This window comes from Capsicum annuum, chromosome 9 (assembly GCF_002878395.1).
Source record: "Capsicum annuum cultivar UCD-10X-F1 chromosome 9, UCD10Xv1.1, whole genome shotgun sequence".
NCBI lineage: Eukaryota > Viridiplantae > Streptophyta > Magnoliopsida > Solanales > Solanaceae > Capsicum > Capsicum annuum.
This window is the reverse complement of record NC_061119.1, coordinates 25,360,365-25,369,157: the sequence shown is the minus strand read 5'-3', so window position 1 is coordinate 25,369,157 and position 8,793 is coordinate 25,360,365.

Genomic DNA, 8,793 nt, shown 5'->3' with positions numbered 1-8,793 from the left:
ATATATATATATATATATATATATATATATATATAAAAGTTATTTATTTTTTAAGGTATTATTTTTTTTAAGACCGTTCGATCTTAAATCAGACGGATCAAAATCAGTCAAATTTTAAGAGATCAGTGCATTAAATGTGCAGCTCCCACGCATCTGCTTTTGGTAGAATATGCGTAACTCTCTTCCCAAAACAATATTGACAAGTCTCCATCATCTCTTTCCCCAAAACAACAACAATAATGACCTCCTTTCTCCCTTCTCCTCTTTTACTTCTATCCATCATACCCAAATCAAAAGACCTAAATCTGCTGCGTCACCACCATAGCTGCACCTCCTCTGCCAAGATTCTCTCATTTTTAACCATCCAAGCCCGTGAATTCGTAAGAATAAAAGAAAAAAGACCCAATTCGATGTTTGATGTCAATTTTGTCATTAATGGCCTAGAAAAAGAAGAGATTTGTTGCAGAATTTCGTATTATTTTTTAAACCAAGTCTTCTTCTCATCACTCTTGCTTAAATCAAGTTTCAAATTCAAACTTTCAAGTTAGAATTTCACCTATAAATATGGATATTCTTCCCCTATTAGAGGAGAGGTTTTGAAAGACAAAAAAGGGGGAAGAAGCGAAAAACAAGTCTTGAGAAACGAAATTGTGAAAAAAGGGCGGATAATTTTTGAGAGAAAATAAAGGTTCAAGATTAAGGTGAAAAATATATGAAAATGACCTTGAAAGGTTAGGATTTCAAAAAAAAAAAAAAGACAGAGAAAACAGAAGCAAAACACAAGAGAATTAAAAGAAAAGAGAGAAAACAGCCTGTTCCGAAAATCTTAGCAAGGTCTAGTATTGCAATAGCTGATTTTCTTTTCAGTTTGGTGTTAAAGTTGGTGGTTTCGATTTGAGTTCGAAGTCGATGGAATCTTGACATGAAAGTCCCGGCTTTGCTGCACCAAAAAAGGTGCGAATCTATTTTCATCTCTTTTTTCCCTCATCTGTTTGGTCTCAGCGATCTATGATCTTTTGATTTATAAGCATATTTTGTTCTTGTCCTTTTTTGGTAAATATGAATTTTAGTCCAAAAATAAAAAATATTTTCATACGTGAACATCTAGATCTGTAAATATGTGTGTTTACTTCACTGGGGTGCTGCTAGTCGTTTTTATTTACTCATTATTTATTTAGACAAGAGTTACTATCCCTTACATGCTATATTTTGTGATTTATTCCCACTGACGGAAAGCAAGATTACATGATAATCATCATTTGTTTTCCCGTTCGGATGTGTTTTGTGAATACGGTATCCCATCGACATTGTTGTTGTTATTTTGGTGTTATGAATAAGAGCATGATAATATTTTATTTGGTGTATACATATCAAAATATGGCTAAACAATTATTGTTTCTTTATATCCAAGTCGAATTCGTGAGTGCGTTCTATTTACGGAATTGAGATATGTGTGGTTATTTTTTGGATAATTGATATGTGCGTCACTGTCTATCCTTTACAAATCAAAGTTTTAAGGGAGCAATTCTATTTTGGCATCAGAAGTATATGAAAGAAAAAGGCCAAATAGTTGCTCACTTTACTTTTTGTATTAAAAAGGGTGTCGTTTCTTTCTTTTTCATCAATTATATTTGAAGCCTTATGGAATTTTCAAAGGAAAAGTGTTTAAAGAAAGTTTTCATAAATGAAAAAATGTTGAATACACTTTTTCAAAGGAAATGTGTTTTAAAGTAAGTTTTCATAAATGAAAAAATGTTGAATAGTTTTGCACGATAAACTGGTGAATTTTTTATTTGAAATATTTTACTAGTGATGATTATGCTTGATCAAAATACTATTATATTGTTATAAAATGTTAAATTATAAGGAAAAAGTGTTTTATTGAAGTTATGCTATGAAGTGTTTTAAAAAGAGAATATTTTATTTGATTCAAACTCACTATATGTTTACTATTGTGGGGAAGAAGATTGAATGTTTAAGTAACTAAAGACAAAAAGAAAAGATATTTTAGGATCCTAATTTTCCTTTTGTTTACTCTATTATTTTTGCTGGTAGTTTATGGTAACATTATTTGCCTTAATTGGGCTCAAAATGTGTTGTGGCAATTTATTTGTAGGATTAGTAACTAAGACTTCAGTATCATTTCTTAAAACAAATGCATGCGTGACACCTCCTGTTACTCTACATAATCCTTAACATGCATTGTAGCTATGTTTGCTCCTTAACTGTGTGTGCCATGTGACTCAAATTATTCAAGTATTTTGTTATTTGGTTCGCTTTATCGAGTATAGTTTTAACCCTTACTAATCCTTATCCTTTTATTTTACATGTACTCGGGAGTTGTGGTTCCGCATTGAAACTCGTTTTGACCCAATTGGGGTTAATCGCTACTAGGAGTACAGAGCCTCGGAGTCCTACAGATTAGGAGCCTAAATTCCCCAAATGGGATTTTTATATTCCTTTTCCTCTTTAGATTTAATTTACATTCGGCATATTGATTCTTTCGTTACAACTAACTCTCATTGTCAATTTTGCTTAAGGTAGTTTTATTTGATTGTTTGGATTATTTTTCTGTACTACTTGTTGACCTTACGTGTTTTTTTTTACATTTCATTTCTCGCAAATATCATATGATTATCATCAAATGAAAAATACACCTTGATCACATTCGGATAACTCTTTTAAAAATCCATCACTAGTATTTTAAAATAAAATTGGCATAGTAACCTTTATGTTTCTCTGAAAATACATAACAATGAAAAGAACTTTTCAAAAACTAATAGGAAAACATTACAAATTTTCATTTTTAGGAGTTCTTACACCAATTTAACTTATTTTTTGATAAATAATTCTAATGTTTAGCACTGTATTTTACTCAAATTTTCAGGATAGAAATGCAAGGTATATATATATATATATATATATTCATCCGCTATGCGTATAAGGTATATTGTTTTATACTATAATAACTATTTTGTTACTATTATTGATCATTGTTATTACCAATATTATTATTATTATTATTATTATTATCATACCGAAACTATTGTCATTATTTTAATTTATTATTATCATTATTATAATTATTATTATTATCCTTATTATTTTTACATAATTTCAATACATCCATAATTCAGCATCTATTTTTTTTACACTCTTGAAAGTATGTTCTACAAATAAATTCCTATGTCATAAGATACTTTATTTACTTCATAAATAATTATAGTTAACTATTTAAACCTACATATTTCTTCAATTTTTCTTGTAGAATTATACGATTTTAATTTTTTCTAACATATAGAAAATTATATTATCATCCTTTTCATACTTAAAGTGCATGTATATTTTGCGATAATTGCATTACTCTCTTTGTACGTGGTAGCGTCATGTTTGATATACCTTAAATTTTCGTTTGAATAATAAATAATAATAAAAGTTTTTCTTATCATTGTTTTAAGCAAATAACAAAATAAAGTTTTTTTGTTTTAATATTTTCCTAAACTAAGCGTAAGGACTATCTTCGGATAGGCTTTGAGGGGTGCCTAACACCTTCCCCTTGGGTAACCAAAACCCTTACTTAGAATCTCTAAAATATTTTCGAAAATCAAAATAGAGTTTTCTACATAAAAAATGGTTTTTCCTAATTTTCCTAAAAAGTTAGGTGGTGACTCTAAAAAATAATTTTCAAATTCCAAGAGTCACGACATACCACCATACGTTGTGTGTTGTTTCGACCGGTTCAGAATAGGGCGCGACACTATGTACCTTAGATTGATGAAAACATTTGAGGATATTTGATCTTTGAGGCTTTATCTCTCTAACCCTAGTTAGTTTTCCCCTCTTTTGTTTAAGAAAGATGAAGTAGGTATTTAGTGAGCGATATAACGTGAATATGGACTTTAATTTCATCTAAGAGTGTTTAGGAACGTGAAAGGACCTTATTACCCTTAAAATAAAATAAAAATAGAGCATTTATACGCTATACCATTAGCCATGAGGTGCACAACCCATGGCCTAGCACCCATGTGGGCGACGCACGCCCTATTGCCTAACAACCATGTGGGCGACACAAGCCCCATTGCCTAGCAACCATGTGGGCGATGCACGCCCCATTGCCTAGCAATTCCAGTGGTGGTAGGAGATGGAAATGCGACGCATGGTCGTCGCATGAATCCTATCTTGCGATGCACACTTAGTTTTAAGGTCCCAAAACACCTCAACACCTCCCACTACATCTATACATAGTCTACCATCAATACGGGAGTACAAAGGGTCATTTTAAATGCATTAATAGAGTGTTACATCTATGAGGTGTTACAAAAAGCGAGCCAAAATTGGGTATCAACACTTATTTCTAAGATAATGCTAATAAACTATAGCTTGTTCAAGGTGTTGTTTGCAATCACTCTTCGCCCACATCCCTATTTCAAGGATGATATGGGATCCAGGGCAATTGGAGCTTTCACCCATAATTCTCAATTCAACTATAGAGTAAGAGCAAAACCCACAAAAATTAACCAATTGTTTGGGCTAACAATCAACACCCACACATAATACAACACCAAATCAAACATAACCCCAAGATATGAATTTAGCTACTCATAAATTTAAAGAAAGAAAATAAACCCAAGTTGGCATTCACTTTATCCATTGAAGAGTAACATAAGAATAAATCCAAATTTCAGATTCAATTCACAACTAAAATCTCTCTTGCAATTAAAACCACAAATAATTTCTTAGCTCCCAAAACTCAAAATTAGATGATAAGATTCCTCAAGTTGTGCAAGGGTTTAGCCTTTTGTGATTTGGGATTCAACTCTGTGAAATTTTCATTCTTCCCCTGGAGTTTTTTCTCCCTACCGCGATTGCCGTATCTTGATTGCATTTGCGACTACCGCGATCGCGGTGGTCATCTCGCGATCGCCCTTCGGTTGACTTGTTAACTGGCCGCGATCACGACCTCAGGCCGCGATCGCGATACCTGAGGGTTGACTCCTGGGCCTGCATTTCAACTTTGGTTCTCTTGTTCTTATTTTATCTCTTCCAACTTTGTATCAACTCATTTTCATTTGGTTTCCTGAAAGATCACCAACACTAAAAATTAGTGCATTTCAATTGATGATTGGCCTTAATTACACAATTTTCATCAGTGTGCTCAAATTTTGAATGTAAATGTGTGACAAATTTACCACTCATCATATAACAGATCTAATCTATCAAAGAAAAGCTAATTAAAGTGGAAATTACTTTTACTTAGTGCTACAACATTTTGTATAAAGACGAAAATAATCGAATTTTGGGGTACGTCGGACTAAATAAACTTAGCTTGAACTTTGTATGTGTTAAAATTTATAAAATGAATATAAATAGTAAAGTATGAATCTAACAAGTCAAATGAATCCTGATAACTCTTTAAACTTGAAATCATGTTGTATAAGTTATAAATTTCCTCTATCATGATATATTAGATAGCAAAGAATAAATTATCGACTGGAATCCAACTGCTAATATACCTTGCTTGTGTTTTCAATATTATTTGAAGTTGCAAAGATGTCTCTCAATAGATTCTGCATAAAGGTAATGGGTCAATTTCTGGTTGAATAGATAACTAACTTATGTAATAGATCTATTATATGTATAATGAATCTATTTTTCTTTGTGCGTGATTTTATTTCAATATCTTTTAATGATTTATTCTTTTCATAAGATGTATTCATTAATTTGTATGGTTTATTATTTTATCCTGTAGTAATTATAGAATTACAGATTTCTGTATAATAATTTATCCTAATTGTACTGTAATGTATATCTAATTCTAAATTTTCAATGTTATTTATTATCTTGTGTTGCTCTTCTCGTAGTGAGTTTTTTAAATTATATAAACTATCACATGTACTTTTTTCTAAATTTTTTAAGGTTTCTTCTATCCATATTAATTTTTCTTTTAGGTTCTCCATTATTTTTCTAATTCGGTTTTTATAACTAATTTCATTATTTAGATTATCTTGATTTTCTCTAGTTTTTCTAATGTATTCTAACATCTCTTAATCTGAATAATATCCTTCTGGGTAGTTATCTAGGTATAACTGTGCTATCCAATTTATGGTTTCAATTTCATAGTCTAGTACTTTTTCTAATATTATTTTCTTAATATCTATAATTTCTATATCTCTAAGTATATATAAGATTAAGACTTTAAGATTATCTATCATTTAAAATTGACTAAATATTTTATTATAATGTTTTGTAGCTGTTTGTTTTAGCCTTAGTAGTTCTTGCATATTTTTATTAAGAAATTCTATATATTTTATATCTTTAGTTTCCATGTATTTGTCTAAATTTAGTTTCATCTGTTTTTTATTAACTGTATGTTGCTCATATCTTTTTCCAAAAATTCTATGTAATTTATCATGGTAAGTATTTGTAAGAGTAGTTAGGTAGGTATGGTATATAATTTACTCTAGTCATATAATATTTACCAAATGCTTTTTCTAATATGATTTTTCTTATATCTACTACTTTTATACCCTTAAGTGCATACAAAATAAGTATTTTAAATTTATCTACCATCACATCAGATAAATAATTATTCATTTTCATAAATTTGCTATTTTTCAAAATATTCCCTTCAACCATGTACATAACAAAATATGGTCATCTTAGATTACTATATACTAGATTATTCTTAAATAACATCTTCTTCGATCACTATTAGCATGGTAATTTAGATACTTTTCCCTTAAACAACACCTCTACTCTGGTTACTCCCCACCACGGCTTCTTGCCTCATTGGGTTCACCTTTAGGATGACATAGTTCTTAGAGATTTTTATCCGTTTCCACTTTGCTAATAAACTTCTTAACATATTATTCTTCGAATAATTCTACTATAAAGTAACTAATATGAATTTATTTTATCATACCATGATTGTTGGGAATTATGTATTTAGCTATTCATAATCATAAATAAATATACCTGTTCGGGTAGGTTTGATATTTCTGAAGTTTGTTCCTCCATAGCTTTTTTCATTGAAATATATCTATTTTTTAATTAACTAAGCAAAATATTTGTTGCGGACAGAAGAGAGTATTTTTGCTTCAACACATGAAGGTTTGCTTTGCAATGCCTTCGGTTCCTCTCATTTATAGAATGAATTTTTTACAAAAGTATTTACATTACTTACACGTTTTCTAAAAATCCTAAAAAGTCTATCCTAAAAAGTCTCCTTATGAGACAAGAATTAGTGCCATAGCCTAAAAGGCTAAAAGGCTAAAAAGGCTACAAGAATTAGTGCTATAGCCTTAAAAAAGTCAAAAGGGCTAAAAAAGGCTAAAATCTATACAACAATTCTATACAACAATTTTACGTAAAAATTTAATATCTTGTCTTCTATTATTACTCCGTTGATATCTTCTCGTTGTCGTATCTGCTGCTTTTTCATATCTCCATTATTGCCTCTTATCTTATCTTCCAGCTGGCATGATTATCTTCTTGATTCTTTTATTCTAGGAGGACTTCTGGGATAATATTATCTTCTCCATTACATCTTGAACATTGATGGTCTGGATATTTATGTCCAATTATTTTACAATATCTTGTCAATAATCTGTCTGAAATAAATCCTTTCTTAATTACTCTTGCAGTAGATTGTTTTTCTGGGTTAAGTAATGTCATTATCCATTGCCTAACATCTTCCATATCTGCTTGTCGTAGTTCTTTTGAATTTGAATAAATCATCTGATAGTCTCTCGAATAATAGCTCCATATTGGGTTTCCATTGGTATAATTATTTGCTAATTCTTGAATAATTGTAGCTAGTCCAATGAGTCATTTATTTGCGTAGAAATCAGGTATCTCAATTCTGGGTATCTCTGGCTACTGCGTAATATCTTCCGGTATAATCATATCTCTGGTTAATCCTATTTTTACAACTTGTATAACTGGTTTTATTTCGTCGTATAATATCTCTGCTGGTGCAGTATAACACTTTATATAAAATAGATTTCCTTTTGTTATCCTTTTATAGGTGGTGAATATTTTATGTAATTCTTCCATAGCTGTTAGTTCTTCTCCGTCTTGGGTGTATATGATATTTAATAATCCATAGTCAAAACAAGTTTTTACTAGGCTTGGGTCGGTTTTGGGTAGTGCAATTAGCTTGTTGTAACCTTGTAATTTTTGGGTTATATAATTTGTGTTTGGTTCTTTGATATTTGTAGCTCTGGGGTTAAGGTTTAGGAAAGTTTGTACTCTATAGATATTTTCTATGTATTTTTGGGCTGTATAGTTGTAAACTTTTTTATCTTGGTTCAGACTATCTCGGTATATGGTAATTTATGGGGGTATGAACAAGGGGTCTTTTTGTATTTTTGGTATAAATGGTTTCTCAAATATCTTATTCATATTCATGTTCTGATATCTTTGTCTACTAACTCCTCTGCTTGTACCTGCAGAAGTAGATTGATAAACGTTATGGGTTTTATGGAGTGTCCCATCGTCTCCTTCTAGCTCTGGAACTTGAATGTCTTCCGATCGACATAGCTCTGCACACTGCTGAGTTAGCTGATTTGTAGCTATAGACTTCAGTTTATCTTCATTAGTCTTTAGCTTTTCTATCTCATTACCCATACTGTCCACTTTCATTGAAAGCATAGTTAGGGTGTTGAGTATTTTTTCTAGAGTATCTTCTTCTATTATTTCAGTCTGTTTAGCTTTGTCTTGATGTGTAATCTGCAATAACATTTTTGTTAGTACTAATTACTTCAATTATAAATGTGAAATTTAATATATTCA